Raw genomic sequence first — 12,250 nt, 5'->3', positions numbered from 1 at the left:
GCCCGCTTTCTTTTTTTTCAAAATACTCTCCCCATCTCTCTCTCCCTCCCAAGAGCCCCGCGGTTGCATCTCGAGCCCAGATCCGGCGCCTCTGACACGTCGCCTCCAGAGCCACTCCCTCTCCGTCGCTCCCAAGAGCCCTCGTCGATCGCATCCCATGCTCAGATCCGACGGCAAAGCCCAAACTCGGCCCCTCCGCATCCGCCGTCGCCTCCAGGAACCACTCCCCCCTCTCTCTCTCTCTCTCTCTCTCTCTCTCTCTCTCTCTCGCTCCCAAGAGCCCCCGCTGGTCGCATCCCGAACACCGTCTCCGCCTCCGCCGTCCCCTGCCGGTCGTCGTTGCCGGGTCTCGAGCTTATATCCGCCTCCGGCACGTCGCCTCTGCCTCCGCCCTCCTTTTGCATTATTTTCTTAGATTTCCCGAGCAGAGGGTTCGAGATTTGGAAAGTCCCATTGGATTTAGTACTTCTTGAACGGCGGCGGTGATGATGAGGATGAGAGGGTTGAGCCGTTCAGGTTGGTGCATTTGCCTCTGGGTTGTTTGCGAGGGTGGTGGTTGCAGGTTTCCTTCCACTGTTGATGAGTTTCTTCGTAACGATCCTCCTAGTTGAAGATTCAGGCCAAAAAAGATGATATTTGAGCCATCTTTACAAGATTGTGTAGTTGTTTGAGGTTGATCCTCGTGATTATTTTAGTTTTTTGCGAGGAATTCTCAGTTTCTTTTTATGGTTTATGTCGTGTTCTTGTTCGTCGGAATGTAATACTCTCAAGAGTGATTTTAAGTTTAATGCAACAAGAAGATATATTTGCGTAGTTCTTGTTTTTGGGCTTTTTTCTCTGATCAAGGTTTGTTCTACTTGTCATTGCCATTTTATTTTCAAGTTCGATCTTTAATTTTGATAAAGGAAGCTCGGGACAAGCAACTGGATTCTTTGATGTTTTAAGCATATCCAATGCAAGTAACTAGACTGTCAAAGTTATTCCGGACACTGAAGGGCATTCGCGTCGCTGTTGCAAGGATGAAGTCCATTTATCCGTGATGATCGCTGAAATGAAAACTTGACCTTGGACTCCATTCATTGTTGTGCAGGAATAAACACGTCTTTTTAGCTAATGAAGCAAAGCAAAACAAACGCAATTATGACAGTGATAATATTTAATTAAAAAACAAACAATGTACAGCCTACCTAAACTGAAGGACAACTTCTCGACCGAAAAAAACTGAAGGAAAACTTAGACAAAAAAAAAAACTAAAGAGAACCGGTTACACACCGGCACACCCAACATATAGGTAGGTTACAAACACCACCCTCATAAACCCGAGTAGAACAAATGATACATTATTTTCTTCCAAAACGAGACAAAAATGCAAATACAAATGAAAGTTCCCAAGTCCATGCGTTTCCGTTTCACTTGGACTTCGTCTTATCTTCCGCTGGGGAGAGAATGAATACACGAGAAGGAGAACGCTCAGCTCAGTTATGTGCAAAACCCAAAATGCCACGGCGGAGACGGTGTTCGGGATGCGACCGGCGGGGGCTCTTGGGAGCGAGAGAGAGAGAGAGAGAGAGAGAGAGAGAGAGAGAGAGAGAGAGAGAGAGAGAGGGGGGAGTGGTTCCTGGAGGCAACGGCGGATGCGAAGGCGCCGAGTTTGGGCTTCACCGTCGGATCTGAGCATCGGATGCAATCGACGAGGGCTCTTGGGAGCGACGGAGAGGGAGTGGCTCTGGAGGCGACGTGCCAGAGGCGCCGGGTCTGGGCTCGAGATGCAACCGCGGGGCTCTTGGGAGGGAGAGAGAGATGGGGAGAGTATTTTGAAAAAAGAGAAAGCGGGCTTCTTCTTTTTCACAGAAGATGGAAGGGAAGGAGAAGAGTGAAAGAGAAGAGAGAGGGAAAGGGGGAGGGGGAGAGAGAGAACACAGCAATTAATGCACTAATTGCTTTACTTTTTGCTCACGCCCCCTCCTAGAGGCAGAGTTAGTCTGCCTAGGGCGCAAGAGGAGAGGACTCAAAATATAGCCTTTTTTTTTAATTCATGGTCAGAGCCATGTGTCCCTTTATCAGTGGTCCACGTGAGTTTGTGTACGCCACGTAAGCACGTGACGTGGCGTGCACAAACCACTGAATATTTTCTCTGGACATGGGGTATAGGTACTAAAAAAATGTGAAGCGTGAGTCATGTGATCAATAGAACCTGAGTCTATTATCCAAGCTTCACTCGAAAGTGTTTTTGAGGCATTTAGACCAAAAGAGAATGGAGGCTTACCTAAGAGTGCCAAGGAACGTTCACTGGAGGGTTTTTCAAGAGACCCTAAAAGGCCTCTAATTCTTTCTATTTCCTTACTGTTGAAGGATTCTTTCTCCTGTCCTTCACTGTGATTGATTTGCTGGCTGGTCTGCTCAATTAGATGAGCCTGGGGCCTTAGCTGCCCTCCTTTATTTCCCCACTCTCGGCTTGAGGGTGTTGGTTTTCCATTCAGCTTCCAGCAACGCTCCTTTGTATGCCTTGGCTTCTTACAATAGGTACACCACATACTGTCTCGGTTATCCCTCCATGCGGACTTTGTAGCATCCATCCTTCCTCTTTCTTATGTTGACGCATTGTGAGTTATTAATGTTGATCCTTCCACAGCTTGAGGCTCTAGCATTATTCCCCTTGAACTTTCTTCTGCCCGAATTAGAGAGATTGTCTCTTCTAAAGAAGGGATTTCTTTCCTTCCAAGTATTTGAATCCTGACTTGATCAAACTCAGAAGTAAGACCAACGAGGAAATCATATACTCGATCCTTTTCAATGAAGGTTTTTAGAGTTGCAACATCATCCACGCACTTCATCTCAAATATTCGATAATGATCGAGTTCTTGCCATAGATTTTGAAGAGAATTGGCATATTCCGTCACGGTTTTGCTCCCTTGTCTTGTTGCACTTGTCTTAATCTTGATTTTTCATACACTTGTGCTGCATCTTGAGCCTTTGAATAAGTCATGAGAATAGAATCCCAAATCTCCTTTGCAATCTTGAGAAACATATATGTATCACTTATGGCCGGATCCCTTGAATCCCATAGCCATAACATGATCATTGAATCTGCTTCATCCCATGCGTTGAACGTGGGATCTCTTAGTTTTGGACCTGTTCCGAGAAGGTGGCTGAGTCTTCATTTACCCTTCAGATATGTCTTGACGAACTGTAACCATTTGAGATAATTCTTTTCATTCAACCTATAAATTGCCCTCACATTCTGTAGATCTCCGGTCATATGGTTGGTGTTGGCCTCCTTAGTTTGACCCGAAGTATTTGGGTCTTGAATTTTTGTTTGAGACATGGATATTTCTAGGCACGGGGAAAGTACTCGGAAAGGAAGAGCAAAACAAAAGCGATAAAGGCTAAAGAGATCACAACAATGAAGGTTGCGATCAGATTGTTAAGCACAAAAAACAAATCCAGCAATGAAGGTTGTGTATGAAAGATTAATCCTAGAAAAAAAAACGAGCCTAATGCTCTAATACCATGAAGAATTTAGAGGAAAGAATTGTGATAATTCTATATCTCTTTTGTACAACGATTACAAGCTATTTATAGGACTACTTTACGTCAAAACTAGGAAAAAATAGATCTGAAAAATAAAGCTATAATCCCACAAATGAAGGGATACTAAGAAATCATTTCCTAACTAATTATTTACAGCTATTCCCTAATAATCAGGACCAAAAAATCAGGATCGAATATTCCTAATAATTAGGTCCTAGAAATCATGATAATTCAAGAGGTTCCATGGACCTCTCCTGTCACATGTAGCATCATTTTCTCCCCTTCAAAAAACTAGGCATGCCTTAACCCACAAATAATAGGAAAATTGTCCCAAAAAAATCCTAAACCTATTATACTTTTGCCAATTCAGTCATAAACATTTTAATTTTACCAATTGAGTCTTAAATATTTTCATGTTTTGTCAATTGAGTACATCCGGTCAATTTTGGCAGGAAATCGCTGATGTGGATGCCGGTTATCTTACGTGATACGGCCGGCGCTAAGACTGACAATTTTTAATATTTATTTCAATTTGTTTTTCTTCCCTTCTTTTTTTTCACTTTTCTTTTTTCTTTCTTTTCTCTTTTCTTTTCTCCACTGCCAGCCATCAACGAGGCCCATTGACATCAGCACATGAATGAAAGGAAAAAGTAAAGAAGGAAAAGAGAAGAAAAGAAAAAAAAAGGAGAAGTAAAGAAAAGAAAAAAAAAAAAGGAAAAAGAAAGAAAATAAAAAAATTAATTAAAAATATTAAAATATTATTAAAAATTATCAATGGCACCAAATGAATGATTTGTTACTATCAAGAGGAAGAAATCATATTATTTCAATAAATATTTGATAATAAATCAACTTTTGGTCGAGGCAACGGATGGGACTTCAACTAATTTGATAATAATGATTTGTTGCCTCGTTATTTGACATTACATTATTGTCACTACGTTAATTCAGCACCTGCAGATTATTGTATATTTGTTTATCTTGATCATTAAGTTACTATCAAAAGGAAGTTTCATAGAAGGTAGTGGTAGGGTTGGGAGAGAGTTGGGCATGAAGACGCTTAATAACTTAATAATAATACAGACCAAATTTTTTTTTAATAATAATGATAATAATTATAATTAATAATAACTTTATCTGAAGGGCCTCATTGTTCAGGAAATTCTGAGGTCCCGTCCCCATGTGCATCACGTAGGAATTCGAATCCAATTTTGTTTTTGTTGCACTAATTTAAACAATTATAGATGTTTCTTGGAACTAGCAACTCCAGCTGGACGAATAAGTAACAATACATGCTTTCAGTCAGTCTCGTACAGCTGGACGAGTAATATAGTAATCGCAACATGTCTCACCTAGCGAGACATTATGTGCATACATTTGACGTTAATTTCGAGATGGATTTGCTTTAAACAAACGCGTGAATCATTTTATTAGATTAGGACGCAGTGATGATAAATAAATTTGACAAAAGGAAAAGGATTACTTACCAAATTCGTTTTTGTTCTTTTGCTTTGTTTTTTCCTGATTCCACCAACTCCGCAACTATACATGCTTTTAGTCTTTCTCGCACGGCTGGACGAGGAATACAATAACCGCAACATGTCTTGCCTCAAAGCAAGCTCATTGTCATACTGCGAAACAAGGTTTGTTCTGCTGTCGCTCTTCAAATCTCTTGCAAATAGCGTTAGTGAATGACACATCCAAAGGCAACTTATGCTAAAATTTGTGGAACAAAGTGGGGTTAATACCATAAGAATTCTCAAACTGGTATATTCATATCAATTTCACCTCAAACTAATTATGTCACAAAAACTCTCAAATTAGTATACCTGCACCATAATTATCCCGATCTAATTTTTTGTTGCACAAAATTAATTTGAGATAAATGTGGCACGAATTTACCCGCTTGGGATTTTTCTTTTATACAAAAATTAGCTTGCGGGAATGTGAGATGGGTCGATTAGTTTGGAATTTTTGATAATATAAAAATTAATTTGACATAAATGTGGCACGACGATACCGGTATGAATTTTTTTTTGTGCTAGTGACACTTTTTCTGCTAGCACTTGGTAAATGACGCCATGTCATTATATGGTCGCGGAAAGAGGAAAGAAAGTAAACATTTGGCACGATTACCTTCTCTTATTATTTTTACGTCCTTCGTTACCTGCATCGGGCTATTAGCTATCAAGAAAAGAAAAAGCATATTTTATCGTCCTCAAGACCTAGGAAAGATTCCAATAGTCAGAATAAACAAATTTCTTATAGGCTTAGGTCCTAAGAGGAAGCTATAAACTAGATTATTGTTGCTACAAAATTTCAACATCTGTACATTGTTTTAATATTTGGTTGTCTATATCATTATGTTACTATCAAGAGGAAGTTTCATAGAAGGGAGTGGCCGGGATGGGGGTAGTTGGGCTTGAAGAGGCTTAATAACTTAATGATAATTTCATAATAAATTTTTCAAAAGGGTCCTCATTGTTGTAAAAGTTCCACCTAATGCGTTTGATTTCCTCCCAATGTGCATCACATTTAATATTAGAGTTGTTAACAACAGCACGAACGCGGACTTCTTACCTAATCCATTTTCGTTTTGTTTTGTTGCACTAATTTACTCAATTATATATGTTTACTGATATCATCACATTCAATATTAGTCATGCATGTGTCTCCCCCTTTTGCTTTGGAAGAGATTCTCCCTCCCCAACCAACCCCACCCCACCCACCCACCCCCCAACCCCAACCCTTTTTTTTTTCTGCATGAAAGATGTTGAGAGATGGATGATTGACAGCAATGAATTTTGCTAAACTTTGCTACTAATTAAATGAGATTTTGTATCTTTGTCTAGTCATTCTTTTGTTATAGTATTTTGATAGGGAGGAGTCCCCATCACTTGGCTCATATTATACGTTATACAGATTCCATTTAAATGACATGTTTTATATATATATATATATCTAAATTTCATTTGTTGTCTTCTTTTCTCTCAATTTCTAAGACACTTCGGAAAGCCATTTGTGAGGACACTTATAGTATCATATGCTTGCTAGGATTTTGACGATTGCGCCAATGGAAATAGCAAATCAAGTGATGAGTATTAGCATTGATCATACAGACCAATGTTAGCTAGAGAGAACGCTGACATTAACCGCAATGAGTACATTTAAAAAGAGACAGATTCGGTACAAAGCTAGCATAATAAGTTGCTTGTCCACAAAAACTTCCCACTTCCCACTTGGGCATGTGATTTGTCTATCTGTGTTAGAGTTGGGTTTCACATGCAGAGCGGCGTGTTATCTTGTGAAAAGCGCTTTCTTTAATCTTTTTGTTAATATCAGATATGAGTCAAGAAGTAGTTCAATTGATTGAAATTAAGTGTTGAATTCAAGAAGGATGTTTCGTTGTCGGGATGGGACGGGGCGGAGTGTTGAGGTTGGGATTCTAGACCAAATAATAGAGTCGTGCCCACGCATTTTCCCGAAGGAGTTGAATGGAAGCCACCGTCTTTATCTTTTCGTCTTTTTGACTCAAGTCGCCCATTGTTACTTTCAGACCAAATGGCTTTCTTCTGGTGGGAGTCGGAAGTCTTGGATGCAATCTAGCTCGCTCACCCTGCACAGTTTTTTAAAACACTTTATACTAATTTGAGCTAACGGGAGACTTATTTATCAACAGAATAGGTCTAAACATGGGCAAATATGAATGAGAGACATATCTGATACCCAATATCCCAAATAGCTAGAGAGATTGTTTGGTACAAAGCTAGTTTTGTGATCACATTGCCCCCCAAGCTTTTTTAAGCGAGGGCCAGTGACCCACACACGATAATTGGCTAGGGTTGCTAGCCCTTGCTTGCATCACGCAGTAATGGTGCCACTGTCGCCACCACTGTGCGAGGGTTGGCCATGCGAGGGTCGTCCAAACCTTGTAGCGTGGTGGCAATGCTAGCGCCACCATCGGGCAACACAGGTTAGGATAGGTGACTATCTTTGGCCCTTGCCTATACCCCGGCGAGGATCGGCGTCAAAATCCTTGCTACAATATGCCGCTTCTTCGTTAAATTTCACTAGATAATTTTACAAAATCCTTGCTGCAATATTCTCGCTCACTAACATCGAGGCAATTATGGTACGTGGAAATTGATCCATTTTCTTCATTATCTTCTCCCTTCTCTCTATATCCATCATCTCCAATATTGCTCCTTTTCTCACTTTCTCTTTTTGAATCTTTTTTCCCTTGAAGAGGAGAAAATGAAGGCATCTCTCTTATGACCCGGAATGCTTGATGATGTACAATAGGATGGCTTTCTACTGGAATTTTATCTGATTAGTTTTAAAATTTTAGTTTTATCGGCACTTTCGATATTATTTGATTGAGATATCTAATTTCCTTATTTAATCAGAATTCTTGTTTTAGCTTATTAAAAAAAAGTAGTTTACGCTTCATAATTATCAGCTATTTTGTAATGATCGAATATTAAACTGATATTGATTCTTATGCCCTCTCCTATCGTTTCTATTATCTTCTATCTATTACCAATCTTTACGTCTTCTCATTCTTCTCCTCCTTCTAGATATGTTCTTCATCAAGTGGTGTTAGAACAATATTCGTCCTGCTTTATTTAGTATTAAAGCCATGAAAGTACTGGTCATTGGGTTGAAGGTCTTTCATCATTTGTAAACTGGCTCACGTGAGTCTTATCATGACAAAAAGTCTAAGACGTGAGTGAGTGCGCCATGTTCAAGTCTTGCACGAGTTGGTGAGTGAAAATTCAATGAGAAAAGTCTCGTTCGTCGCTTAACCGACGGAGCACTACAATCAAGAGCACATATTGTACCATTTAGATATTGTGCTAGCCGCTTGTCGGTGTGAAAATTTGTCCTCACAGCCAATATGCCAATTTCGCTGCTAATCTAAAAGTTTCTTCTATAACTATGGATAAATAGGCCAAAACAAGAAAAGAAATGCTTTGGCAAGCCCGGGAGTAGTAGAGTTCTTCTCAGTGGGAGAGACCAATGTAGGATGGACGTCAAATTATAATATTTGGTTTCCTTATCAAACTAGATTCTCGTTTTAGGTTTTTATGAGGGAAAATTACACCAACAATCCTGACCATTTGGTTGAATATGCAAACAAGTGCTAAATTTTGAATTCGTGCAATCAAGTCCTAAACGTTATTTATTAAGTGCAATTTAATCGATTCGGCAAGCTCACAACCAATTTGCTAACGTGCATGCCAAAATTTGACTTGGCGTTTTGTAATTTCTTTTTGCATAAATGGCTCTAATGTGGCGCTAATGTAGCGTTATGTCAGGAAAATTCAAAAAATTTTAAAAAAAATTAAAAAAGTTTAGAAAAACCAAAATAATTTGAAAAAAATTGGAGACAACGGAACTGCCCCCACTTCGTCGCTTTCTCCATTCTCTTTATAATGTCCATGAGCAGAGCCTGCACTTCATTTTCTTTGTCCTTCATCCTTCTATTCATCCAGTAAAATGTTGAATAGGATAGCTTGATTTTTTAGAATGTCATGTCGATTCAATGAGCTTATGGAAAATGAGAGTTTTTACCTCCAGTCAGAGATGTAGACTGATTAAAGGGAGTAATTGTTCCTCCTGAAGATGTAGCCTATGACTCCTCCCTCCCTCTCTCTCTCTCTCTCTCTCTCTCTCTCTCTCTCTCTCTCTCTCTCTCTCTCTCTCTTCTCTCTCTTGAGGATTCTAGAATATTTGCACATATATAGTCATCGTTTTTTTCGCTTTCAAAGAGATTAGCTTATACTGGAAAATGGATAGAACTAAACGCGAACCAAATCACGTGCAGGCATAGAGATATATACATATACAAGCTTTATATTGTTTGGTATTAAGTATTTGATTCTTTGAAAGCATCCAACCAATTTTCATGAGTCGTGATATAATCCCACTGCCTAAATCTACTTTCGTGTCACCTCCTTTAATTGTGTTTGTGTTTTTCAGGATGCCCTTTTTCATGGTTAAAGTTGAAAAATGGACAACCCACCAGCGAATTTTATGTGCTTCACCGAAAAGGCAGGTTGATTTTGATTTTGATTTATTTATTTTAGGACAAGCAAAGGCACCTTCCGACCCAGTTTCTATAAAGTTGTTTGGCATTTTTGAGAAACTTCATAACTCCGTTCAACTTCTTTTTAAACTATTGCTTTGCTTCCATAAAGTATGCACATGCGAGGGTTTCCTTGTTTTTTCGTTTCACCCTTTTCAATTGCATTATTGTCCTTCTCAAGTTCACATCGAACTCCTCTGCCTGATAATGGTTGCCACATCAAGCTACTCTATGCATAGAGATTACTAGGTGGATCATATGCGTAAGCCCCTGATAGCACGTTATTAAATTATAGAAGCTCTTCCTGGGTACTTCTTATGGTTCTCCCTCTGTATTTGGCTATCAGTAAAATCTTCAAGTTACACCCATGAAGAGGACAACTCACATCCGTAACAAAAAAAGTCTGCCACTCCGGTCTTCTAAATCGGTTCTTGGACCAATTGAAAAACCATACCCCAAGATGTTAAATTTAAAACACACTCTACTTTCTAGTTCTCTCCCCCAGATCTGGCCCCTCTCTCTCTCTCTCTCTCTCTGTAGTCTCTACAGCTGCCACCTTCGATCTCTCTCTCTCGAGTCTTGCCTGAGTCGCTGTCTCTCTCTCTCGATCTCGCAGCTTGCGGCTTCGCCATTGCAAAACTCTTCAACTTAATATCCAATTAACTAAGAAGCCTCAATTTCCTCACAATTTCCTCTAAAAAACGTTGCAAATTCATTTTATTTCCCTGACCCCACAATTTCTTCTCATTTTCAACTTAACATCCAAGCAACTAAGAAGCCTCAAGAAGTTTCGAACCCTATTGCAGAAGTCTTCGTGCCGCCTTCCTCTCGTCTTATACGTATGCTTCGTGCATTTACTCGCAATTGAGTTGAATCGTCAAAAAAAGAAAAAAGGGAAAGGTTGCGGAAAAACACAAAAGAGATAAAGTCATGCACGTGTCTCCCCTTTTGCTTTTTCCTAAATATAATAGAGTCGGGCCAAGCGTTTTCAGTCTCCTTGCGTTTTCCATGGGGGCTACTTTCACAAGGAGTTGAGGGGAAGCTTCATCTGCTCATTCCATATGGATATGGCTTGAAAATAGCGATCCTATTCCACGCGTTTTCGATTTCCCTGCGCTTGTCGGTGTGCATATTTGTCCTCACAACCAATATGCTGTCTTTGTTGCTAATCTGCAGCTGGCAGAAGGATAGGCCAAATCAAGAAAAGAGATGCGTTGGAAAACCCATCATTAGCGAAGTTCTTCTCGATGGGAGAGACCGATGTAAGATGGGAATCAAACTAGGATTTTTATAACCGCCATTTGTTATTATCCTGATATTTAGTTTCCTATGTATCAAGTTTGAAGTAGAAGTGAAATCTGTGTTTCCTCTTATCTAGGGGTGTGTAAAACGGATTGTCCAAACTGAAAACCACCCGGACCGGACCAAATTGGTCGATTGGATCCGATTCCTAAGAGTGTCAGTCCCGTTCCCGATTCCTGAAAGTGGAACCAGTGTCCGGGTGGTCCAATTCTCGATTCCAAGGGCAACTGGGTCGAACCAGATCGACCGAACCGAACAGGTTACATATATATTTTTTTATTTTTTTTATTTCTTCAAAGAAATAAAATGTGAACTAAACCCTAAGTGAACTTCATTAACAAAAATTAATAAAATGTGAACTAAATTCTAAGTGACCAGTTTTATTGGACCGGACCGGTTGAGTCCCCGGTTCTCAATTTTAATGGTTATCATTCGCATCTTTAGTGGCTAGGAAATACGATATTCATAGACTCTTTCATGATGAAGTAAATGCAAGGAAATGAGAAGGTGAAATCAAGACATGATGCTAGTACTTGGCAAAGGCCTTGAAGGGCCAATGGCTACCAAGTCAAGGTCTGCATCCACATGATAAGAAATTTCATAACATTGGAAGTAGTCATGGCCACGGGCCGATTTTGGCCCGGAACAGGCCCGATCAAACCTGGGCCCGGCCCGTTGACTGGGCCCGCGGTTTGGAACCGGAACTGGCCCGTGCCCTACGGGCCCGGTTCCGGTTCCAGAAATTTTTTAACCGGCCCGAAACCGCCGGTTCCGGGCCCAGTTCCACAAAAAAAAAAAAAAAAGAAGTAGAAGAAAGCTGCAGACCTCTGGCGAGGCTCGACCTCGCCGGCGTCGGGCGAGGCCGGCCTCGCCCGGTTGCGAGCGAGGTCGAGCCTCGTCGGCGTCGGGCGAGGCCGGCCGCCGATTCGGGCGAGTCGGCCTCGCCCGGCGCCGACGAGGTCGAGCCTCGCCCGGATCTGAGTGAGGGTTCGACCTCGCCGGCCTCGAGGAGGCCGGCCTCGCCCGGTTGCGGGCGGCGGCCGCCTCGCCCGACACCGGCGAGTCGAGCCCTCGCCCGTCTGGCGGCCGGCCTCGCCCGGCCCGAGCAAGGGCGGCCCTTGCCCGACGCCGCGAGGGCGGCCCTCCCCCGAAGCCGGCGAGGACGGCCTCGCTTGAGGCCGCGACCTCCGCCGGCCCCGGCTATGGCCGGCGGAGGAAGAAAAGAAAAAAAAAAAGAAAAGGAAAAGGAAAAGACAAAAACAGAAAAGAAAAATATGAACCGGTTCCGAACCGGAACGGGAACCGCCCGGTTCCGGTTCATACTTGGCC

The sequence above is a fragment of the Syzygium oleosum genome, unplaced genomic scaffold (genome assembly GCF_021117445.2).
Source record: "Syzygium oleosum isolate NSW1041296 unplaced genomic scaffold, Sole_v2.1 Sole_v2.01, whole genome shotgun sequence".
NCBI lineage: Eukaryota > Viridiplantae > Streptophyta > Magnoliopsida > Myrtales > Myrtaceae > Syzygium > Syzygium oleosum.
The sequence above is the reverse complement of the archived record's forward strand: the minus strand, read 5'-3'. Positions refer to the sequence as shown.